At 43.0% G+C, this 26,225-nt stretch overlaps 1 long non-coding RNA gene across 6 annotated transcripts in view; it reads right to left on the bottom strand.

Annotated features, from left to right (window-relative positions):
* Nucleotides 1-22,310, bottom strand: part of LOC132592649 (uncharacterized) — a 132,595-nt gene extending 110,285 nt beyond the window's left edge. For 4 of the 6 annotated variants that reach the window (XR_015945955.1, XR_009558161.2, XR_009558162.2 and 1 more), the window contains exon 1: nt 22,196-22,310. This is a non-coding gene — a long non-coding RNA (uncharacterized LOC132592649). Of the gene's footprint in view, nt 1-17,027; nt 17,165-21,409; nt 21,546-22,195 lie in introns of those variants that run through there. The other 2 variants (XR_015945957.1, XR_015945958.1) reach the window with 2 other exon arrangements.
* Between the last annotated feature and the right edge of the window lie 3,915 nt (nt 22,311-26,225).

Here is a 26,225-nt window from a genome sequence, read left to right as displayed (position 1 = left end):
CTGTAGGCGAACTGGTGTTTATCAAAGTTTTCTTTGGTGGTGGGTTTTCAAACATGATGGAACACAAGCGGTTTGCAGAGAGATGTTAAAAATCCTCGTCAAGACCCCTGCTAATTGATCGGCAAAATTTTTTGCCACTATTCCCAGCATGCCATCTGGGCCAGCAGCTTTGGAATGAGTACTTCTGGTGTTTTTGAATCACAGTATGATACATTTTCCTGATCTAAAGCTTAATGTGATCTCCCACCCATACAATATATCAAGCTCCCTGGAAAGCAGCAACTATGTCTCATTTTGTGTAAGTCTTTGCAGGTGCCTTCAACCTATTTTCCTTCCACATCTGTCTTCAACAACTACATGTAGGGGCACTTAAATACTAAACCATGCCCAAATCAAAACCTGGCGGGCAACCAAGAACAGCATTTTTTGTCTTCACCTTTTTTCAGGCTGCAGGATTTGTTTATTTGATTGGAACGGAAAGTGTCCAAGGCAAAAATTCTGGTCTATGTGGCTTTCCTAAACGATTGAGACTATTTCTCCCTCTTTCCCTGCATGAAAGGGGGATAACACAGTCATCATTCTGCTGAAGCCTGCAAGAAAGCAGGGGGTTAACCTGTATTGGAAAGAGGGCACTCAAACCCCTGATTGTGGCTTCCACAGATGTCAGGGCATATGCTCCTTTTCCCTCCCAGCTGCTGTAACTCCGCTCTTTCCTGCGGCCTTTCGAGCCATTTGCCAACAGAGAAGCTGCGTCTGAACAGATTTCTGCCATGGCTTGACTTCATTAATCAAATCATTCCGTGACATGAAACCATTCAGGACTTGGTGGAGGTGTGAGGCCAGCAAGCTTGGGATTCACTGAATAGTTCCATGGGATGCATCAAAAGTGACACAGAGGCACAACTTCTGTGAGAGAGCGGGGCTTCTATACTTACTATTAGACCTCTATATCACAAATGGAAGGGCTAGAACAGAGAACCGTGACCGTGCTCCACTGTTTCTGTTAACCTCTATCTTCCTCAGCTTTTGGCCACGGCAGCTACAATGGGCGGAACATAAACAAGCATTTAATCAGCACCCAACCTACCCTGGTACATAACATGCAATTGTTAGGTCAGCTGTATCATCCTACCAAGTGCTGAGGAGGATTTTAACACAAGATTCCTCACCTGGTTAGAAATCGGGAGACACAGACCAGTAGGGTTCATTTGGTAGAATAGCACAAACAAGTGGCTTTCAAAGTAGTCAGGTGAACACAGTGGTCATGCAAAACTGGCAAATTGCAAAATACAATTTACTGCACTGGTTTGTAATCTATTTCTGAGCTCTTTTCAAAGTGATGGCACTTACTTGGGTCCCCAGCTATGTGGCGCTTTTTAAGTCTTTGAAAGAATGCCTTCCCCCATATTAATCTGCCCATGTATTTCCAGTCATTGGTTGAGAATGACTTTCAAGTGCCCGAACCATTGGTTAGTAAGACAGGTGGGCCCTGGTAAACAGGGAGGTGGCTTTTTTATTATTATTGTAGCGCTACAGCTATAAAACTTTGCTAGGCTCACAGAGGAAACAGGTAGCATCCAAGGAAGTTGTCAAAACAGGTGAAGAAAGACAAACTCAAGTCACAATAAGCAAGGTCTGGAATAGCTCAGTCAGTAGAGCATGAGACTTTTAATCTCAGGGTTGTGGGTTCAAGCCCCACACTGGGCAAAAGATTCCTGCATTGCAAAGATTCCTTGTGGTCCCTTCCAGTTCTACAATTCTAAACAAACCAGAAACTTTCTAACAGAGAGAACAGGAAAGAACCTTGGATAGTTCCAGGTAGCCCTGCCTGAAGCTTTCTCCCAATGTGAGCTGTAGGAAGTTGTTGTCTTAGCAGAGAGCTAAAATCAACTGTAGGCCTATGTAGGCTGGCAAGCCCTGTAGTGTGGTTAGCTCTGCCTCCCTATAGGGGGTGGTTTTGTTAACTACCCTGGAAGATGAAAGACAGCATATAAATCAATTGATTTACTGAGGTGTTAGAATGACTCAGCAGCCATAGAACCCTCTCCTTCGAGGAGAGACTGCTTTCCTGAACAAACAAGAATATAGAAAGCATCTCCTAGGCTCTGTGTATAGTGGGCAATGTAGCAAATCATGATGAATATCTTTTACTTGTGGTTGCCCACAAATACAGAGTCTATCTGCGGATGGGATATTACAATACCACCCGTCCAGAACAGCTGAGGGCATTGCTTGGAAATGTAGCTCAATAAAGGCCACAGTTTAGACAAATGAGGTCAAAGCAGAATGTGCCGTCAAAAAAAGGTCAAAAACATGCCATTTTAAAGAAAACCATGGAAAACATTTGGAGGATTTAGATCCCGTTCGGACTCTGTCCCTAGACTGATAAGTAGGAAGGCAGGCAGGTTTGCTGAGGGCAAACTGAGCTTGGTGGGGCAGTGCCCCACTCAACCTAATAGGACAGTCTCTAATGGGGGCAAGAGGGGGGGGGGCAGGATCTGGAACTTCAATTTGTCCACTGCTGCATTAAACCTACATTTTTTAAAACCCTATAATAAAGCTAGTATTTCTAGTAATTCAGTTATTAAAGGGCCTCTGTAGAGTGGTTTATATTGTTCAGTGATGTGATGACTTACACTTAACATGACTTTTGGGAGAAGTCTTTTGCAGAGGTCAAGGGTGTTTTAAGAACTGAGTTGATGTTAAGATCTGAGAGTGGGCAGCAGCTAACCTGAGCAATACAGTACATAGGCAGCTTAAAGAGGAGCAATCTGCTCTGCCTTAGGGCCCTCTGGTGGCAAGAAGATTGAAAGCATCTAATTGTCAGCCACACAGCGAATGAGACAGGACAGTAAATTAAGATCCAGTCTTCTCAAAGTCAATACAAAGGGTTTCTCTCTCCTTCCAGCATAACGTTGACATGGGTTAGCATTTAACTGGTGGACACCATTGAAGAGAAAGCCTCCCTCATAAGGAACATCTTGTAAATGCTGTGGAAATATCACTAAACTAAATCGAAGAGCAAATCTGCAAACTTTAGAATCCTTCCCATGTATGTTCTCACTAACAGATTTTGAACAATAGCATGGAACTGATTTGTTCACAAACAATACATTCTGGCTTGAAGACACAACAACATTGAGTAGGACAAAATTAAAATATTCAAAAAGAGCATTGATCCTAGACTGATCAGCTCAGTTACAGGTAACATCTCAGCAAACATTCCTTATAATATATTTAGTCATTTTGCAAATGTGAGTCCTATTATCATCAGTTACTTGTACTATGCTTATCACTATACTAGACCCCATCCAAATGGTAATGGAGACATGTCCCTTCCTCAATAATAAGACACACAAAGAAAAAGGGAAGAGAGAGAATATGCCAAATGTTAGTCAAGAAAAACAAGAGTCATGTAGATTTCCTACACAAATTGTAGGGAATGTGAATACCACTTTTGGATTATTTTAATAATTATTTTGGCAAGTTATACACACTTGCCAAAGATACAAATGAGGCTCCAACTCACATAATTTGTTGAAGGATATGAATAGACTCCTTTCCTTCCCCTGCTTTCTTTCCCTCTTTTAAGCCTGCATTTGCAACAGCTGCCCTGTAGTGCTGTTGCTGGATGGAGACAAGGAAGAATACTGTAATGTAAAATTTAGGTAAAGGGACCCCTGATCATTAAGTCCAGTTGCAGACGACTCTGGGGTTGCAGCGCTCATCTCGATTTATTGGCCAAGGGAGCTGGCGTACAGCTTCTGGGTCATGTGGCCAGCATGACTAAGCCGCTTCTGGCGAACCAGAGCGGCTCTGTGGTTTAACGCACCACACCACTACAGTGTAAAATTAGTAATACAGTATGTTAAATAGGATTCTGAGACACATCAAGACAGGAACAGTAGGTGGTGCTGCAGACTAAGGATTGTGAGGATCAGACCCTGGAAGGCAATATGTTGTTAAACCACATTTGTTTTCAAAGAGGAGAGTTAAAAAGGATTGTCTGCCATATCCAGATATGGTTAAAAAGCATTATACATATATATGTCACTAAGGGGAGAGATCACATAAAGATATGGTTGGAAAGGACAATTAACATCACACAGATTAACCCACACAATCCAAGCCTTAGTCATCAAAATACTTTTCACTGGGTGCCATACAGGTGAATTTCATTCAGGGTCAACACTGACTTTTGGTGAGCTTGTGTTGGCAATACACAACAGCTCAATTCTCTTCCTCTTCCAGTCACATGTCTCCTCTACCCTCCCCTATACAGTATATAGCAAGGTCATCCCAACTGCACATCATCCTGCAGCTGATCTTTCTGTTGATTTGGTAATGGAAGCCTGTTGCAATGGCCTATTTCTGAGGGATGATAGCATGTAGGAAGAAGCACTATGGAGAATCGAAACAGAAAGGAGAATAGGATCTGGTGCTTATTGGTATAAGACTTTTATTTCAGCTCTACATGCTTCAGAGTGAAATACTCCTTCAGGAGCTTGAAACACTTGCAAGTTCAGAAGAGCCACCTTGCTCTGAAAAACTGATCTTAGGAACCACCTTTGAACAAATTGCAAGGCAAAGTTATCTTTACTCCACATCTCTGCCATATTTTGAGGATCTCTCTTCTCTATAGCCATGTTCCTATAAACCTGGGGTGGCCAGGGGCTAAATGTGACCTCTCTTCCTGGCCCTTGGATCTCTCCACAACTGCCACACTCCACTGGGCGCACTCAGGGGCTAAGGTTCCAGCCACAGGCCTCTCACCAGAGTACTCGCCAACTTAGGCAGAACCTCTGGAGCAATGCAGACCAAACAAACCAAGGTGAAGGACAGCAAATCAATTTAGGTTCAAACATGATCCAGAAGCAAGGTCAAGAAATGGTCCAAGGTCAGTATCACAAGAAGTTCCACAAGAAACACCACAGCAAAGCCTGGGAACAAGACCACAGGGAGCCAGAGGCCAGATGCCTATGCCATGTCCAGCATCTGGAAGGCTCAAGAGCAGGCACCCCCAAACTTCAGCCCTCCAGATGTTTTGGACTACAATTCCCATCTTCCCTGACCAGTGCATCATGATGTGAGGTTTGAGGGAGGAAGCAGCCCACCTTTAGTGAGGAAAGCAGATGCTCTAGCTACAAAGTCATTCAATGATCCACTTCACTGTTCCTTTTATGCTGGCAATACAGCACTTTCCCAGAACTGGGTTTATTCTTTCTTTCTTTTTTAATGCTTGAACTTCTTTTTCTAAAACTCAGGGAAATCTAAAGACAGCCGCAGGCCCCACTTGTACTAAACACTGCACACTATTTGAGTTACAGTTTAACTCCCACCTGAAAGTAGGGGCCAACAGGTGAAGCGTGCAGGCTGGGGAGCAGCAGTCCCCGTAGATGGAATGCCATTAGCTGGCATGCTACATAAACCACCATTCTTCTCTGAATGAAAGCTTATGACCTCACACACACACACACACACACGGCAAGTGGTAAATGACATCCCATGGGCATGATAGTACAAAATGTGGTCTCTTAACTCCACATGGAGAGATCCTTGTGTTTTGTTTTGTTTTGTTTTGTTTTGTTTTGTTTTGTTTTGTTTTCAGGCACTGCTCAGGGGAAGCAGTAGCACTAAAGAGTAGCTGATCTGTCAACCTGAGTCAACGACTGCCAGGATCCTCAAATCAGTTGCTGTGTGATTTAAGGTAGTTTAAAGTCAGCCGATATCACCAGGTTGCTTGCAATTCTGTGAATGATCCCATGTAAGCAAGTCCCACTAAGCAAAGTGAGACTGACTTTTGCAAACACTTTAATAGGCTCAGGCTGCATGTCAATTTATTGCACCTTAACTTCGGAAAGAATCTAGCTGCACCAAGTTTCCAATTATTTTTGTTTTCCTAATGCCATATCAGCCCCATGGGATTGTAAACTATGACAGTAAAAGAATGACTGCTAGAGGATTAGGTACGTTAGGCTGATGCTAGAAGTCAGTGCCAGGACTCGACCAAACACCCATTGCAATCTTTAGCACCCTGCAGCCTTTTCCTGGCTTGTTGAGTGATAACAAGCAGCTACTGCACCTCTAAGTGGGAGGGGAAACTACTCTTCCCCACATAAAAAGACTGCAAAAAAGCATTAAATGACCTTTTGTGTGAATTATTCGAATGTTTGATCATTTCTTCTCAATTTTAGTAATCACAAATAATATTTATACTGTTGTTATTATATTTATACCCTGCATTTCAGCAAGTTGGGCTCCCAATAGAGCATACCATTTTACAATTTTTTAAAAGCATACAGTGAGCTGGATCCAGTTGTTATACACAAAGTAGGCTCACATAAATTAATAAATTTAAATTAGTCATGTCTATTATTTCAGTGTGTATGACTCAGTCAGGCAGAATCCAATGTGTATTGTTTATGTAAGTTTAGCATTTATTCAAGCAGTATAGCTTCATACTCATATTCCTTTATTAGTCCTGAACTATCTTACATAATTTAGAAGTTAATCATATTTTTTTCTGTTTATACCACTTTGATCTTGTAATTTTAGCACATCACCTGATATTTCTCTGAACCAGATTAAGTTTTAGAGTATCAAAATAATAGCAGAATTGAGTGAAGAATAATCTGATGGACACTAGAGTAGGCTAGAGGTTGTAGCCTCATAGTGGATTCTGAACCACTAGCTGAAGACCAATTTATTTTATTTATTATGTTTACACCCCACCTTTCCCTCCAAAGAGCTCAGGGTGGCGTACAGAGCTCCTCCCATCCATTTTATCCTTGCAAGCACCCTGTGAAGTATGTGAGTTAGCCTAAGAGACTATGAGTGGTCCATGGTCACCCAGTGAGCTTCATGGCCAAGTGGAACTTGAACCCTGTTCTCCCAAGTCCTAGTCTGACGCTTTCACCATTACACCACGCTGGCTCTCCATGATTTAGATCCAAGTGCATCATTTTTCCAAGGGCTATGAAATTCACTGTGCATGCTAGCTAAGAACTCTGTGTTTCTGATGCAACATTAAGTTGTTATGAATGTCTGAGGAAAATGCTGGGAATGAATACATTTCTTTTCTGAAGAGTAATGTTAGATGAGAGCAGATATGGTCTAAGGTCTGCCAAGGGGGACAAAGAGAGGGCATGGCTTCCTGAAGTGCTGATTTATTTTAAGAAAAGAAACCCTGTGGTCAGATTGCCTTGCTCTTTTCAGATCTCAAACTTTTCATCCGCTGTAGGCAAGGGAAAGGAAAGTAGATATAATTAGTACATACCATGACTAATATGAAGATAGATCTCTCTTGAGTTTTATAGGTCATCAAGATACTTTTGATAGTGCTTTGCCCCTGAGTTCAAATACCATAGGAGGATCACACCATACATGCTAAGGTCACCTTCTCTGCAATCACCATGCAACAACCTCTTCCTGTGTTTTAAACCATTTCAAAACAGCTCATTTCATCTATGAAGCCAATTCAACTGCCTTCGACAACCTGGTGCCCTCTAGATGTTTTGGATTACAACTTTTCACGGTGTCATTTTCGCAGGAGACAGCAAACTCATCTATAGTGTTGGTATTCATTAATGTGTGGTTCCAATCAAACACATCTATGTCTCAAAAAGGACTGCATTCCCCCCCCCCCATGTGCAAGGTTATCAACTAGAATGGGGAAGAACTCACACAGGTAGGTCCCCCATTTCTACATAAAGATTCTGATTGATGTGGAAGAGGTTACAACCCTGCCAAGATTTCCAATCAGTGTGCACATGCTAGAGTTCATTTAGGCCTGGAATGCTAAAGAACCAGTTACAAGGAGGCACCTGGGGGATATTTTGGTTCCTTGAACCAAGAAGTGGCACATGAAAAGGAATGCCATTCACTGGATAGATATCTTTGAACAGGGCAATGGGTTGCAAACAGGGTAGTTAACAAAACAGATTCCCATGATTTAGGAGGCATTTTTTTTAATTAAAAAAACTAAACTTGTTTCTTTTTTATGCCTGTTGTCTTTGTCCATGGAGTTTTCTTGGCAGGGATACTGGAGTGGCTTGCCAGTTCCTTCTCCTTGAGGGCACAAGGGGAAGGGGACGACAGAGGACAAGATGGTTGGACAGTGTTCTCGAAGCCACAAACATAAGTCTGACCAAACTGCGGGAGGCAGTGGAAGGCAGGAGTGCCTGGCGTGCTCTGGTCCATGGGGTCACGAAGAGTCGGACACGACTAAACAACAACAAACTTGTTTTAGGACACATAAATGGGCATGGTTATTTAGCAGGGGCAGAGGAAGGGGGGCGGTGGGGGCGGTTCTCCCCGTGTGTCACCACTGAGGGGGGTGACAAAATGCCAGACGGCACTCACCACAGGACCTGCAGTGCGCTTGAGTCATGCGTCTCTCCTGGGAGAGATGCGGTGGCTTCGGTGTGCGCAGGCTCAGGGCTGGTCAAACAGTCCGCGTACTTCCTCTCCCCCCAGCTGTAGGGTGGCTGAGTGGGAGGAGGCAGGCAGACTCCGGAAGCACCATGGTGCGCCCCGCCCCTATGAACGGCTTGCCCCACCCTCGCCCCGTCCCTATGGGCAGATCGCCCCACTCCTGGGCGTGCTGCCTGCCCCAGGCGCCCAAGCGGCTTCCTCCACTGCTGCTGTTTAGGATGTGCTTCTCCATCCTGGAGGCACAGTCATAGCTGCTGATTCCTTCTCCATATTTTATCTCTTCATGGATGAAAAACAAACTATCAGCTTATAAGGATAAGCTCTTTATTAATTGCTAAAGATAGAAAAGGAAAGAAACAAACAAAGTATATTCCACATGCTTGCACTCAGGAGGGCTGCGTAGAAGGTGCAACATATTGCCCACATGTAATTGACATGACATATGTTCATGGGGCAGCTGATACTGGCCGGCTAAAACCGCATGTGTGCCTGCTGCTAGGTAAATCCATTTCTCTATATATGTCACTGCTGACCTCCAGCCAAAGGAGGAACACACCTTGAAGGAACAGTACAGATAGAATGCAACAGGCCTTGCCCAATGCCCACTCCCAGAAGTGTCTGGTGAAGCACCTCTCTTCCCTCTAAGCCAGGCATGTCAAACCTGCGGCCCTCCAGATGTTTTGGACTACAATTCCCATCTTCCCCAACCACTGGTCCTGCTAGCTAGGGATCATGGGAGTTGTAGGCCAAAACATCTGGAGGGCCGCAGGTTTGACATGCCTGCAGTCTAAGCAATTCAACTGTCCTCCATTTGCTTCTCTCCTCTGCCACTTTATCTTCACCCCTCCCCACGGCACCGGCAGCAAGCCATGGCTCATATCTCCGCTCACGAGGCATGGGCCCTACGTGATATATCAGCAAGATAAAGTTGTGCATGAAAACCAAAATAATGATTATTCCTTTCCATGGCGGGACCATGGCCAGTTGAGCACTGTGATGGATGATATGATAGGGCATAACCAACTTTTTATAGGAGGACTGGTTTAACCGTAGCTGTAGATCAGCCAGGTGCAAATATAAATCACCTGCTCCAATGTACCTCTGTATATATAAAGGTTTAAAGGTGCATTAAATTCTCATAAAAGGAGGTGCTTTTCAAGTAAACTTTTGCATGTTCTCTAAGCAGTTTGGTTAAGCATGATTGATGGGTTATTTATTTTTTATGGCCTTCGGCTTGGAAGACAATGTTCAGGAACCTTTTTTCACAAGGCAATAGCACTGCAGGAACCTTGGCAATCAATATCCAATGCAAATAAAAGTTTCAAACACCTCCAGAGGACAATTTTCACGGTATTTGTTCTGCGACTGAAACACACTAATGTATAAAGATTCCTGGAAACATTTGCTTCCTGGAATTCATTCTGTTCATCACTTTGCTTATGCACGTGCTCAGTTCTTCTGAATACTCTTTCTCCAACCTTAGAACTTCATAATTCCAGCCAGCATGGCCAGGAACAATGGGTGTTGCAGTGTTCTATAACTCAGGGTTATGGAAGACAACTCCAGAGGCAGATGTCATGGGTGCCATGTGGTCCTGAATTCTAATTTGAACCTAGTAGGGTGTGCTGGGGCTTTACAGCATTTGTTATGAGGCCGGGGGTTGAAAAATTAGCTACTTTTTCTACTTGGTGGGGCATAATGTTTCCCTGGGAATGTTAGGAAGCACCCCTAACATACCACAGTTTTTGCTGTGGTAGCCTGCACCTGAGAAGGAAGCTTGATTTTGGCCTGGCGAGACTTCATTACAGCAGACCACATCCCAAGCAAACTGAGTTGCAATGCCTCCTTGTAAATCCTTCTCTCTCTTCGCTGTAAACCTCCGCCGTCCTCCCTTCTCATTTGTAAATTTAAAACAAATAAAATAGCATCACATTTCTTCTGGAACTGTGAAACTGAGATATAATCATGAGCATGTCACTCCTTTCAGTTCATCCCTCCCTCTAATTACAATGGCCTGAAGCTCCTTCCATTGGTGCCCCAAATATATGATCATCTCTTTCCCCTTTACTCACCAGGGTAAGATCTGTTTTTAGAGGCTATTTATAGAATATATTAGACAAACTGTTCCTGACTGGCACCAATTGTAAAACTTTTAACACCCATTTACTGCCAGGAAATCTTTGATTTCATGTTAATTTTCAAGCCCAACTTGAAAATTGTAAGAAGTGATGAATTTTATCATGCTTATGCTTAGAAAATGCTTAGTAAATTTGCTAATTCCCCTTTTGATATAATCAAAATTACTTTTGATGAATCTCTTTTTCCCCTGTCAACCCTTGGGGTGCCAGATTCTGAAGGGTATCCATGTATCAGTGCCAAAAGAGCCCTAGAACTGCACACATGAGAACTACAGGCTTCCCTGCAAACTGCACGTGTCAGAACAGAAGCCTTTATGCCAAACTGGCAAAGACTGATTTCCCCCACCAAGAACATCAGGGTTACCAGATTGCCATCTTGCTTAAGCAACATTTAGCAGAAGAGAGGATGACTACCAAGTGGGATAAGCAAGCAGCCAGGTGGCAGCCTTGCACTTTTTAAGATTCTCCTGAAATAAGTCACAAGGTCATTTGTGAGCAGAAGATTCAAAACAACAGGAAACAGTTAACTACTCATTAGAGAAGGGAAAGGCAAGAAGTGGTGGGCCATTGAGCCACACAGCAGTTCATTTGGACATTTGGAGTACTGCCTTTTCATTTTGGAACCAAATTAAGGTGCTAGTGTTGACCTTAAAAGCCCTAAGAGTTTGTGACCAGGTTATTTGAAGAACCACCTCTACCCATACAAACCTGCCTGGGTCTTAAGACTCAGTGGTCCTTTTCCACAGTCAAGAGCCATTAAACTGGTGGTCACTAAACTGGTGGCAGGGCTTTCTCAGGGATGGTCCCCATGCCTGTGGATCTCCTTCCAAGTGGGTGGACAAGGGATGCCCAGAGTGGCTGGGGCAACCCAGTTAGATAGGTGGGGTACAACTAAATTGTTGTTATTAGTTAGTTAGTTAGTTAGTTAGTTAGTTAGTTAGTTAGTTAGTTAGTTTTCAAATAGACCTTAAAACATTTAAATTTCTGGTGTCTTTTATTAGGTACTCACAGGCTCATACCCAACATTGCTCATGAATTCTAAGAAAAAAACAAACAAAAATCTGTGCAGTTTTGCAATCATTGGTTAAAATCAGAGCAGTTTTGAAAGGTTCTTGATTCAATATGACATCCAATTGAAACCATAAATGGTTCCTGCTCTTTTATTTCAGGAACGACCATTCAACCTTTAGTGACAACATATTAAGAGGTGTCCAAATGCATAGTGAACAAACAGCCCTCCAAAATCTATAGCAGATTATGTGAGCTGGGCTATAAATTGTTTTAACTGGATTTATTTTTATTTTTATTGGATTGTTTCTATGTATATTTTTAGGACTTGTCCTATGTTTTAAGTGTTTTATGTAAGCTGCCTTGGGAGGGTGTGACTCTGAAAGGCAGCAAGTAAGTATTGCAACAAATAAATTGTCAGTGACTTTGCAGAGAAGATAGATATTTGTCTTCAAAATCTTCAAAAGACAGCAATTCACTTATATTCATTACATGGTTCAAGGTTTTGAGCCTGACATTCAACAAAAAGAATACTGTCGAGTCAGCACAAAGATAACATCTGATATTTTTATATGAATCATTTTTGAAACTAAAAATCCATTGGCAGCCTATCGCCAATAAAGTTTTGAAGATGATGAAATTATTTCAAACCAAGTGCTGGCTGTTTTCAAAATTCTGTGAAAATTCCCATAATTTGCATGGCCATAATTCCATTTTATACGTATCATTTTGGCAGGTTTTACATTGTTGACTTAATGCTTCCTTGTTCTCTAGGAGTTCATCAGACAATTTTATGAGAGCACATTTACAAGCTGCATGTACTGTGTTTCCTGTGTGACGCACTTTTACCAACACAACAGATGATCTTAGAAATCGTTAAGAGCAGTTTTTATCTGCTAATCATTTTGTACATGTAAATTAGGCGAGTGGCTCTCTTTGCAAAATCAACACTCACTCACTTGAGGGAAAGAATGCAGACATTGGAATGCCACAGAAATCTTCTTTAGGAATAATAATTGTATGTTCAGACTTGGGCATTGGGGGGGGGGGGAGCTGTCATTTTAGTGGCATCATTAAGAGGCAACAGATGGAGGCAGGAAATGGTGCCTAAACGCTGCAGCAAGACTTTTCAATGTGTTGGTTCTACCTTAGGGTGAGGGAGGCTTCTGATAAAAACAAAACAAAACAATCGGGCAAAATTATCTACCCATTCCTGAATTTTGAATCACCGTTCATGCTTACGTGTATACACCAGTGAATCTGACTGGTATAAAGTGGCCAGTAAGTGGCTGTGTGTACACATCATACATCTGGAACACATTTAAAGCACATGACTTCCCACAAAGAATCCTGGGAACTACAGTTTACATCTCATAGAGCTTCAATTCCCAGCATCCTCAGCAAAATTCCATTCCCAGAAACCTTTGGGGGATGGGAAGTCATGTGCTTTAAAGGTATAGTGTGTATGAAGCCAGAACGTTGTACTATAACTGGGTTCCCAATCACAAGAAGGACTGTAGTTGCATTTAGCCCAGGCATCCCCGAACTGCAGCCCTCCAGATGTTTTGGCCTACAACTCCCATGATCCCTAGTTAACAGGACCAGTGGTCGGAGAAGATGGGAATTGTAGTCCAAAACATCTGGAGGGCCAAAGTTTGAGGATGCCTGATTTAGCCAAATACACTCAAAATCCCCCTTGAGATCTCCCCCTCCCCACCGCTAGCCCCACAACCCATATACAGTATGGAAGAATTTAAGAATGCTTGAATAGGGTTTTGCTCACACATGATTTTGCCATACCCTGGGGTAATTTTAGATTGAATGTGACAGCAGTAACCTTTGCGTGGAATTGTTGGGGTTTCATCTTTCAACGCACTCCACCCAATATGGCCAATAGTAAACTAGCTCTTCTAGTGTAGTTCTAAATCGGGCTGTACATTTTTTTTTACAACATCCCTCAGTCAGCTAAGATGTCTGAAGGATTAGTATGCAGCTTTAAGCTCACAAAATAAAGGTTACACAAAGTGATACTGCAGGAAGTGAAGAGCAATTAATAAATTAATATCATTTTTTTTACCAAAGTAACGCCTACACCTACTTGTTCCAAGCCCCATCATCCAAAAATGAACACTGAAGCTGTAAATGAAGGTGCTTATAGATTAAATAAACAGGAAAAATCTATTCAGCATGTACCACTGCATCGTAATTTGTTTTGCAGCAACTATGGGATGTCAGCATGCCGTGGGAACCCACTGTCGCAGGGCCTGCCACGTGGTCACCCGACCAAACATCTTTGCAATAACCTTCTGAAATAGGACATCAACATCCCCATTTTGCAAATAAGATACTGAACCTGGGAGCTACTGAGTTCATTGCTTCCGAGCATGGGTTTGAACCCTAATTTCCTGAACTGAAGCACACTGTCCACTTATTCAGGCCGGTTCTCCCATTCCCATCCACCTCTCATGGGGATGTTGCAGTGTTCTGTGCTGCCCTTGTTTATGCCCTTCACATAACCTTGCATTTGCTGTGTCCATAGCCATAGCACGCAGAGGCGCATGATGCTCAGGAGCATGTGTGCAAAAGAACAGAAGCCCCACATGGTGTATCTGTTGGTGGCCTAAACCTAAATTATAAATTACGCCCATTCTTTATTAATCTAAAACAGTTAAAATTGTTCGTAGGATTGGAATAACACGTGACATGCTAATTTTGCAAATGTGCAGACATTTAATCCCCAGCCTGGAGCCTGAAAAGGGACCAACCCAGCAGAAACGTCACACCAGGCTTCTGCTAGTTTGTTTCATCTTATACCCAATTATAAATGCAGACCTAGATCTTCTTGGATAGAATTCAGTTTTTCCCTATCCTTTTCCCCTGCTGTGCCCACCCCTCTGTCCCTCCTCCCTTTCTCCCAAGAGCATACCATGCTTTCAAATTAGTAATTATGTTTGTAAGGAAACTGCTCCCATCCAGCCAAAGCTGGTTAAAATACAACTTTTCAATCAGAGCTATCAGCCTTTTGCAGGTGGGGTTGAAGGGAAATGATCCTTGAAAATGTCATTCTGGATGGCTGTGAAAAATATTGTAGTGGTTTCCAGCTCTGCAAAGAGTGACAATGATTAGAAGTTGCTTCTGAATGACCTTGCTCCCTGAAGTAAAATGCTTTACTTGGGCGGGGGACAGAAGGGCAGGTTAGAGCAGCTATGTGTGGACATCACCTATCTTAAAATGCTAAAGGAGACATGTTCTTAACACCTGATGAGGTGTTAAAGTATAATGGTTTATAAGATTAATTTACATTCATTACAGGCTATTAAAAGTAAAGATAGGATTTCATGTGAGGAGATCTCTCTGATCTCTCCCCCACAGCCCACTCCAAATGCTCTCATAGATTTCTATCAGTGCGTTTTTAAATTTGAAAAAATAAACCTATAACATGAGTTAGCATTAACAAGGCAGAGGCACAATTCCCTGGGAAAGTCACCTGAACAAACGCCACTGAAATGTGGACCCGAAAAGCAAACAGACCAAGTTTGCTGGGCACTGTGCAGATCACGGAAGTGACCTGACCTCTTGCCCAGAGAACCTTCAATTAACCTTTACAAGGCACAAATGGGAGAAGAAGTCAATGAGCAACATGTTCAAGCAGAGGAAACCTAAATGACCAGGAGGGTTTACTAAGAAAAGAAAAGAAAGTGACTCTTGAAAGTGGAAAAGGAAGTGTCTCAAGGAAAGGAAACTTGATCCAAGGATAGGAAATAACATGGCAGGAGAAGAAGAGACAGGATGTGAGAGAGGGAGAGACATAAAGGATGAGATTCAGTTTGGGACAAAGATGTGCAAACTTTTCACAATAAGGTCTAGAAGCTTGGTGTTGGCATAGGCTGAGACACATAACTGCTGTAAGGATGAGGATCACTCAGGATGTGCAGAATCTCCCCCCTGACCCCCACCAAGCCAGAAAGTCCAAATTTGAGATGAGGCTTTTGATTAGGGTTGCCAGACTCAATAGAGGACAGGACTTCTGTGCCTTTAATTGCCCTGCTCTCTTTTGAGTCTGGAAACCTTAAAGAGAAACCAGCAGACCCTTTGCTTGGAAATTAAACAAAGGGTCTGCTGGTTTCTCTTTAAGGTTTCCAGACTCAAAAGAGAGCAGGGCAATTAAAGGCACAGAAGTCCTGTCCTCTATTGAGTCTGGCAACCCTATTTTTGATCCTAATAATGGGAAGTGAACATGAAGCTTAGCAAAGTCATTGTGAACTGGATTGCGGCAACCAAGAAAGGCTTGGTTCTGTGACCAGAATTTTAGCGTGTAGGGAGGAAAAGATCAAGTAGCAGATTTTGTGACCCCCTTAGATGTGAGAGGTCTGCCATGATATCCTACCACTATGTCTGCCATAAAGATAATAGCTTGCTGCATTTCCACATTGAATGTATTTCATAGTACCATGCTGAAGCATCCAATCCTAAACCTACTAAATCTGAGCTGTTAGCCAAACAACAAGAGCTGTCACCAAGCAACGGATCGCACTGTTGTATAACACTCTCCGTGCCAAGAAAGCACATATTGTCCCAGTTCATTAATTCATACCATAAAAACCTTTGCAGTTCATATCCAGAGGGCCTGGAGATAACCCGTTCCATTTTAAGCCAATAATGCCAATTTTCCATTTTGAAAATTGTTTTGAAATTGTGCATTTGGGATAATAACTAGTAAGTAAACAAGGGTCAGTTATGTATGTCTGTAGAGAAACTGCAATGAAGTTTTGGGGTCCCTGATCAGGTTATCAAAATAGCATTTCCATCCCCGATAGTAGCCACCTGGATATGACAAGAAGGACGACTCTAAGCTTAGGAAAGACACTAAATGAAAATAAAAGTTGCACTAGGAACTGCATATGCAGATAGACAATTTTGATTCCACCTCTCCCAAATTACTGGGAGTCAGCCTGTGAAGTCATCAAACTCCAGATAAACTGCTTTCCTCAATAAATTGTCCTGAAAGGCCATTTCAAAGCAATGTAAGGAAAGATTACATATTAAGTTAGATTTCCACATGATGCAATTTTCTACACATTGTCTTTCCCAGACAAAGGTTCTTATTAAAAAACTATTGTCATTTATCTTGATGGAACTATGGGAACAAATGATTACTCTGGCACTAGAAGCCTGGCACCTTCTTGAGGGCATATATGCTTGTTCTTGGCCAATCTTCAGCATCTGATAAACCCAAGCTGCAAGTTGCCAAACTTTATTCAGGAGAACCCACGCAGCCTCTGGCACCTAGACCAACATTTCATTTCATAACAAATACTCTCAGCTGTAGCAGAGACACACAAATCTTTCCACCCACTAGCTTTCCTGAAAGGGTCTGGGATTTAAATCTATTTTACGTGTAATATAAACGGTTTTATCATGCATGCACCAGGAAACTGGTTTACTCACAGAATCCCTTGTCTAGAAACTGCCAACCTGTAGTCCTTTGGATGGTGTTGGACTTTTACTGCTATCATTCCTGACCATTGACCATGCCGACTGTGGCTGTTGGGAGTTGTAGTCCAGCAACACCTAGAGAATCACAGGTTCCCTATCCCTCCAACACAAGAAACGAGGCTGTTCCTTCCTCCCTTTTTTTGCTTTCTTGCATAATGTTGCTCCGTAAAGTGCCTTGGACACCAGTATATTATGCATAAAAAACTAATAATAACTTGGACTGCCAATCTATTAAACAATGTGCAGCTGAATAACCATCTTCCTTTTAACGAAAAGGTTATTTAAATAAACTGATCCTTTTTAACACGACTGAGGAAGATGTGCCCATAGATTTGAAATCAATGCTGAGGATCTTGCTTAAAAAGCAGCAAAGAGGAAAGTGGCAAAGTCAACATTCCATCTGACCAGGAGTGGCTGTTAAAAATGTTTAGAACTTGCGGTAAAGGATAAATGAACTGAATTGATTCAAAGGAGAGTAGGTGGGTGATGGAATGCCCACTTTGCTGAGAGATGGGCATGTTTTGTAAATTACCAGAATGAAAAGCATGGAAATGTGAGACTCGTGAGACTGGAATCTATTTCTGTCAATTACCAGAGAGGAAAATGCACTGGAAAGTGTGGGATAATACTTGACATCATCCAGCTTCTCCTCAGACAAATCAGGATTAATGCTCACCAAACAGGTTGTCTGGGTGCACCCAGAGTTATGGAAAGCCTGAGTAAAATAGATACCATCTTTACACTTATATGTTATGATACAGTAGGGAGCCAGCAGGACAAAATAAATGCTAAGTACCGATACTGTATATCTCAATATGAACCTGTTGATCTGGCAGTATACTGCAATCATTTCTCAGGTGCAGAACTGTTCTCAGGTACATTCTGTGAATAAAATTGTGTCCTCTGTCACACTGGCAATTATACCGGAGACTAGAAACACTTTCCCAGCCTAATTGTGCCATTGTTCTCTGACAGTCCCAAGTGCTTTCAATGGCAGTTTGGGGGGAACAAGGAGCGCTCCAAGGTGTGGGAATGGAAAGTATAAAGAATACCAACCAGCCTTATCACTCTGTGAGCCACAATAGCTGTTAGTTGAGCAGGGGAAGGAGAACCTGGTGCCTGTTGGGGCGGAAAGCACGGAGCCCAACAGTAGGGGGAGCCAGAGCCAATGGCAGGCCCAACCAACTTATATTAGCAGGAGGAGGATGGGGCCAAACTGAGTTCTTCAAGGGCAGCAGTGAGACAAAGGAGGATGCAGCTGACAGTCTGGGATACTCTCTGGACTGAATTTAAGTAGATAAGACAGGCAGGTGGGAGCTGGTTACGGTTGACAGGACAGTGCCCCCTTTCACTCTAGTGAACCAGCCTCCACTGGCCAGAATACTTGAGGTACCTTCCCCACCGAATTATATTTGATTACTCATAATATCTTGACATATTGTTCTCCACTGAGAAGAACAGTTATGAGCGATGTTTATTTCCATGTAACCGATAATATTCACATTTTGTACTGCCCCTTCTAAGGTGCCACCATACTTCCTTCTTTCTTTCTTTCTTTCTTTCTTTCTTTCTTTCTTTCTTTCTTTCTTTCTTTCTTTCTTCTTCTTCTTTGGCGGTCACTCGTAGCCGAGTAAGATTGTCTTCCATAAACACGGTTTTAACAATGGGTCCGTAAGTGACTGTGGAGGCCAATTCTGGATCCACATGTCCTTCCACAGTGGGGACATTTGTTTCCAGGCGGGAGTTGATCACAGTGTGGATTTGTTTAGCACATTTCTCCCTTGCGTCCTGAGATCGAGTTTCTTCAAAGCCCATGACACCTTTGGTAAAGGCTGTTCTCCAACTGGAGTGCTCTCAGGCCAGTGTTTCCCAGTTGTCAGTGTTTATACTACATTTAAGATTTGCCTTGAGACAGTATTTAAACCTCTTTTGTTGACCACCAGCATTACGCTTTCCATTTTTAAGTTCGGAACAGAGTAGTTGCTTAGTCGACACAAGAGCAGAATAATGTGTTAAAGAGGACCAGCAGTTGATTGAGCACACTATTTATATTATATTGAATATAGAAATATGCAGGGGTGCCAACGCTATGGGGCTGAGGTGTCTTTGCTCCCCCACCCCCATCCACCCAATATATGTTGGAGGAGGGGGCTGGGCTCCCTCAATGTTGACAGAGCAGAGGAGGCCAAGGGTAGAGCCAAGTGCAGCACGGTTTCAATGGCCGGCTCATCCTGAGCGTGAGAGAGGAGCCATTGAAGCTGCTCCACACTCAGCCTCCTCACCAAAGATGTGATGTTGCACATTGTGGGCACAATGTCACATGCAATGGGCGTATGACGGCATACACACGTGACACGCACTGGGTTCCCTCAACCTTGGGTGCAAGTCAGCATCCCTGGATAATATGCATGATTCCAAAAAGCCGTGAAAGGCTAGGACTAGGGAAAACAGAATACATATTATAATTATAATTATAAAATTATGGATGACATGGAGAAAGTGGATAGAAAAGGGTTTTGCTCCCTCTCTCATAACTCTAGAACTCGTGGGCAGCCAATTAGACTGAATTCAGCACAGATAAAATTAAGTGCTTCTTCACAAAGCACTTTGTGACATTATGAAACTTGTTCTGCAATTGATAGAAGTCATAAGTTTTATAAAAGGTCCTAAGATTTAACAAGAACTGCCCTCATGTAATCATTTTCAATCCATGGGTGTAAATCACAGAATGACAGCTGGCATACAAGAACACTTTAATCTGCAGTCAGATTACTGCACAACAGTTTCAGGCCTTCCTCTGCTCCAACATCTGACTTTAGGCCATGCCCACAAATTAAAAGTTTCTAAAACAGGATTAATTAGTCACCCAGATCAGGGAATGATTCTGAAATTATGAAGTATCACTTTTTCAGGACTTCAGATTATACTCTACCTCAGTTAACAAATCATCCAACCAGGGGGTAAGGGGGGCAGCTGCCCTTCCCCCATCAGGTAAATAAATAAAAATACTTAACTAAAAGTTGAAATAATCAGAATATTTGAAACTGAAACTGCTTGGGCGATGTTGTGGCACATTCTAGCAGCGCATCTGACAATCCGCCTAAGCGATAGGTGTGGCTTCTGCAAACTGACCAATCAGGTTGCAGGTAGCTCAGTCCTGTCCCCTCCCCCCATAAATCCTGGCTATGCCCAGAAGCCCCAGCCAGCCATGTTGCAGGATAGGGTCCAAGTTACATAGGATCATGGGAAGCTACCTTATACTGTGCCATTGGTCCATATAGCTCAATATTGTCTACACTTGAGTAGCAGTAACAGATATTGTGCACACAATGTATGTATGACACCCCCCCCCCCGAAATCTATACACTTGAGCCAATTCAATCCATGATTGTCACTCGCTGGCCCACAGTTCCACAAACAGGTCACTGCAGGGGTGGGCAACGGGGTGCCCTCCATATATTGTTTGACATAAAATTCTCATTGTCCCTAACCATTGGCCATACTGCCTGGGCTGATGGGAGTTGCAATCAAGCAGCATCTGGTGCTTTTGTGCTTCTTTCAGGTTTTGTCTTCCTCACACATTTTTTTGATGCCATAAATGGCACAGAATATGACAATATGGCAAAGAATCTCCTGAATAACATAGGTAAGGGTAATTGGAGATGGGGGGGGGCAATCACCAGAAATAGGGAGGAGGCACTTTCTATGGGTGGGTTCCCTTCGTGCTATTTGGTGTGATTCTCCCTTTCTTTAGTAGTAGCAGCAGCCACCACAGTCCCTTCCCAAACCCAAGACTTGGAAGGAGCCCAGATGGAAGCGCGAAGGTGGGAAGGGTGGCAATGACCCTCCTCCTGCTCACAGTTCTAATGATCCAAGCTAGTATCTTTAAATTGTTCTGCAATCTCATTTACAAAACTAATTATTTGGACTATGCTTTAACAAGTATTTTACTACTGTATATCTTGTAACGAGTATTTTACTACTGTATTTCTTGTAAGAGAGAGAGAGATCCTTACTGGGCAATTTAGCACCATAAGAACACAACCATAAACTGGGTTACTTCTTTCACGTGCAGCGCAGTGAAAACACACAAGCGTAGCTGCTGCACAAACACAAACTAGCACGGCTTTGGCTTTTCTTCTCCTCCCCACTCCCAGCTCTGCTCTGGTGGCTGAAGAAATTGAATTTCATATGACTGAGCATATGACCACCTTGTAAAAAAGCAAGATGAAGTGGTTTCAATGAATAGACCTACCCGAACTAATCATGATTTGCCATAGACTAACTCTGAAACTGGGTCATTTCATTCCTAACTTATTTGGAGCTTTGCTTACCTTATGTTGTCTTCTCTGTGAATCTTGGAGGACCTGCTCCCCTGCCTTGCAGAGCTTTTTCCACCTGGCCTGGAAAGGCGAGGCCCTGATTGACTCCAGCTGCAAAAGCTGAGGCCCTTGACTAGGCTCTTAGGTATTGCTGGTGTGTGTGTGTGTGTTGCAGGCTTCTGTTGCTGTTGATATTGTCCTAATTGTGCCAATTGTTTAAAATTGTTTTTAAACTGCTTTTTAACTTGTTTTTTTAAAGGGGGGTTGATGGTTTTTTAATTAAGGGATGTAATATATGCCTGGGAATGCTGTGGCTCTGTGGTGCAAATAAGGACCTCCTACCAACTCCCCAAACCCTGAACAAACCGCAATTCCCAGGATTCTTTGGTGAAAACCATGACTCATAAAGTGGTATGATACTGCTTTAAACAAATGTGGTGCAGATGTGGCCTAATTAATTTCAGGAGCACAAGTGGTAGTAGCTCCCACCTTATGTAGAAAGCAAAACAAGCCTGTTTACCCGGAAGCTGGCAAAATTAACCCAAGCAATGTTGCAGTGGGGTTCTTGCCTTTTTATAGTGGTTTACAGCACAAGCAGGCCTTCATAGCCACCCTGTCCAAAAATAGCCGTCTTCGAGCCTGAGCTTGTAAAACTAATAAGCAAAGTATTTCAGGCACCCACCAGGTCAAGAAACAGGGTCAGTTACATTTTAAAGGAAGACAGACAGACAGTTTGCATTTGGAGAGCGACAAGAACAAAATGTACAGATTAAATAACCTACTAAGCAAAAAATGTACCTTAGGCAATTGGTGTTCTATCCTGCTCCAGTACCCTTCAGGTGAACAATGAATGCCTTGCTTGCCAGGAAAGGGGGGGAAAATCTGATGTACTGTAATTTCCCTCTTAGGAACAGAGAGAGAGAGAGAGAGAGAGAGAGAGAGAGAGAGAGAGAGAGAGAGAGAGAGAGAGAGATGGTAACTTAGAAAATGTTAAAGGCAGTGCTATTTTTCTAGAAAAATAGCTGCTGAAACTCACCATGAACACCTCCCTCTTTCTCTTAGAATGGCAATGGCCTGAGAGGTGCCGGGACTGAGTTCCAGTGAGTTCCCCCTAAACAAAAAGTCCTGGCTAAAGGAAACTCTTTCATGCTCCTTCCAAATAACTAAATATCACTGAAGTTGCCTGGAAACTTCTGAGGTAATTGAAGAAGCCAAATAAAATAGGCATTTCAGTATTTTACAACCAAAACTGTATGGAGTTGTAGAAATGTACTGAAACTTCACCTCAGAAAGATAGTGAGAAAACGGAGGTTTCCCCCTGCCCCTAATTTTCAAAATAAGACTCAGGTGCATTCATAATTGTATCAACAAATAAAATATGCATATTATTTAATTCAGCTAATCTTATTTGTGTGTTAAAATAAACATTCCCTCAACCCCATTCTTTTGTGAGTATAGAGGTTACCTCAGAATAATTACATGAGAATGCTAATGTTTGTTTGTTTCTGTTTGTTTGTTTTACTAAATTTGTACACTGCCCTTCATCGAAAAATCACAGGGCTGTTCAAAACATAAAAATAGAAATGGGAACACAAAATGCACAAACCAAGCAATAAGCCCCTTCCCACAAACACATGTAAAAGGCCATAGATGTTTTAATCAACTCAAGGCCTGGTTGAAGAGGAACATTTCACCTGGTGTCTTAAGATATTTAATAAAAGCAAGCCTCTCTAGGGAGAGCATGCCACAAATTGGGAGTCACTGCAAAAAAAGGCCTATTTTGGTGTTGCCAACCTCAGGACCTCTCATGGAGGAGACACATGAAGAAGGGCCTCAAATGATTATCACAAGGTCTAGGTCGGGTTACATGAGGAGATGTGGTTCTTGAGGTACTGCAGTCCTGAGCTCGTAAAGGCTTTATTGGTCAAAACTAGCACTTTGAATTGGGCCTGGAAACCGATTTGCAGCCAGTGCAGTCAGGCCCACCTGAAGCTTCCAAACCATCTTCAGAGGCAACCTCGCATATGGCACATTGCACTCATCTAACCTAGAGGTTACTAGAGCATAGGCGACAGAAGTTAGGCTGTCCCTGTTCTGGTAGGGGCATAGGTAGGCCATCAGCCAAAGCTAATGGGAGGCACTCTGCATCACCAAAGGACACCAGAGTGTCAGGCAACAGCAATAGATCCCAAAGTACTCCCAAGCTATGCACCCACTTTTTCAGAATGGCAGAGGAAGATTTAGGGGAGCGTGACTGGTTTGGCCACATTGAGCACTGAGCCTGAATCTGTATTCAATGGGGCTAAAGGTGTTTTCTGCATACCTTGCCCGGCCATTCTACCCAACAATTGGTATGGGGCAGGGTTTATGTTATCCAGACATTCCAAAGTATGAAATAATCCTGAGAGAGACACCTCGCTATATTAGCCCTCAGGCCAACTGGTTTTCCAGACTGCTGCAGTTGCTTAATCCACACTGGACGCCTGTGTCATTCTGACCTGAATTTGACTCCCTGTGAGGAGGTGAGAAGAGCCATATAAAATCTGCACTGTTGTGGGGAGGGGGACATAAACCCACCAGCCTCAGGAGGGCATTCCCCCCCCCCCCGACTACTTCTGGCACTTCATTTTCTGAGATTCTGCCATATGTACCTCATTGGTAAATTATTCCCAGGCCTTCTGTGAAACGCCCTCCCATCAGAAATAAACAACTATCTGACTTTCAGAAGACAGCTGAAGGCAACCCTGTTTAGGGAAGTTTTTAATGCAGGATGTTTGATTGTGTTTTTAATATTCTGTTGGGAGCCACCCAGAGTGGCTGAGGAAACCCAGCCAGATGAGCAGGGTATAAATAATAAATTATTGATGATGATGATGATGATGATGATGATGATGATGATGATGATGATTTACCTGAACTTAGTGAGGTTGCTTTTTTTGATCTACAGGGTCCCATCACCTTTTGCTGTTGGTTAAAGAAGTTCTCCCCCCCCCCCCTCTCTCTCTCTCTCTCTCACACACACACACACAACTTTGCAAACTAGTCCTATCTAGAAATAACTGGTGAGGAGACTTGGCACTGCACATGCAGCATCCCAGTGTGCACCTAGCCATCCCAGAAGAGCAGCAGCAAGGGGGCAGGGAGGTTGGTGCTGTGTGGGCACATTCATTGGCAAGAGTTCCAGATTGGCTCTGCCAGTGTGCCTGCACAGCACTAAACTCCACAGCCCATTGCTTATATTTTTTGTAAACAACTGAAAAGATTGATTTATTTACAACCGAGCGTTATTTTTGTTAAAATAAATACAGTAAAAAAAAATAGTGGCAGTGACTCTGCTGTGGGGAGGCCTGTTCCAGGGCACTGTTTCTCTTCAGCAGTTGGTCCTGGCCCTACTTAGCCCTAACTTGGGGCCAGACACTGCCCTCCCATTTTGTGTTTTTGCAGCGGAATCCAGTTGTGGACTGCACTGATTGACTCGAACCTATGACATGTTTACTGCACCCATAAGTTTTTCAACTTGATACAGATATATTGTTCTCCAAACAAAAATTAAATAAAAGGAACAAATTGTACAAAAATTGAACAACCCTGCACTAGTGCTCAGACGTAAACCCCACTGAGCTCAATGGGATTTTCTCCCAGGTTGCTGCATATAGGAGACTGATGCAATCCTCTACTTCTAGTGAGAAGTAAATCCTGTTGAGTTTAATGGGGCTTCCAACCCACATAGGCGGTCTGCAGGATTGCAGCCTATGTTAATAAATGGACATGTGGCATGTTAATTACAAGGACATCTCTGAGACACATTGTGAAAGTAGAGTAAGCTGGGGTTAACCCAGAGGAAGAATACGGTAAATATGTAGTTAGCCTTGTTTGTAAGGTACATTGGTATGTACTGCTGTGCTGTTCATCAATTACTGTGGGCTGTGTTACTGACCCCTAATGAAAAGCTGTACTATTACAAGGCGAAAAATCAAGTTTAAAACATAGCTTGCTTGCTGCGTAGATTTAAAGCGGATTAGTGGAAAGGTTTGGCTAAGTTGTTCTAACCTCAATATTTCTTTCCTCATTTTATGAAGGATTCTTTATATTAAAAAAAATCTGTTCGACTTTAATCCAATTATAGCCATTGGCTTCTGGTGGCTTTCTAATCTATTTCCCCCCCCCCTTAAATCTGCTGTCAGAGAGTTTGGCAAGGGCATTTTGTTTGCTTCCATGGCATCTTGAACCATTTCTAAACCTCCTCATGGAGCCAAAGAAAGCCGTCAAATGCTCTAAAAGCCGCCAGCCCCCCCCCCCAACAAAATTGAGTTTTACGGCTTGACACTTCTCAGTACTTAATTCTCAGTGAGATCATGGACACTGTATTTGGAGTATTTGGAACAAATTAGTTAGCAGCATTGTGAATGTGGGGGTGGGGAGGGACTTTGATGGCTGCTGTGAGTTCTTACTTTTATTACTATTCCCTGGGTTGTCTTTCAAGTGTTCTCCTTCATATTGCTACAGCTGCTGGCCAACCCTTCCTTGTAACTCTACCCAGGGGATGTTCCTGCCATTGGGAGTGAGGTCTTCATCCAACACAGTGATTAGGAGACAGGGTCCTCTGTTGGTTGGGGCTCTGTTTTCCAGTGAGATGCTTATAAAAGCCAACACTTCTCCAGGTGGGTGGGTGGGTGTATACAGGAGAGAGAGATCAAGGGAGGGAAAAACGGGCAGTTTTGAAGGCAGAGACTGTACACCAGGCATCCCCAAACTGCGGCCCTCCAGATGTTTTGGCCTACAACTCCCATGATCCCTAGCTAACAGGACCAGTGGTCGGGGATGATGG

The sequence above is a fragment of the Zootoca vivipara genome, chromosome 1 (assembly GCF_965207765.1).
Source record: "Zootoca vivipara chromosome 1, rZooViv2.hap1.1, whole genome shotgun sequence".
Taxonomy (NCBI): domain Eukaryota; kingdom Metazoa; phylum Chordata; class Lepidosauria; order Squamata; family Lacertidae; genus Zootoca; species Zootoca vivipara.
This window is presented reverse-complemented; position numbering and strand designations above follow the sequence as displayed.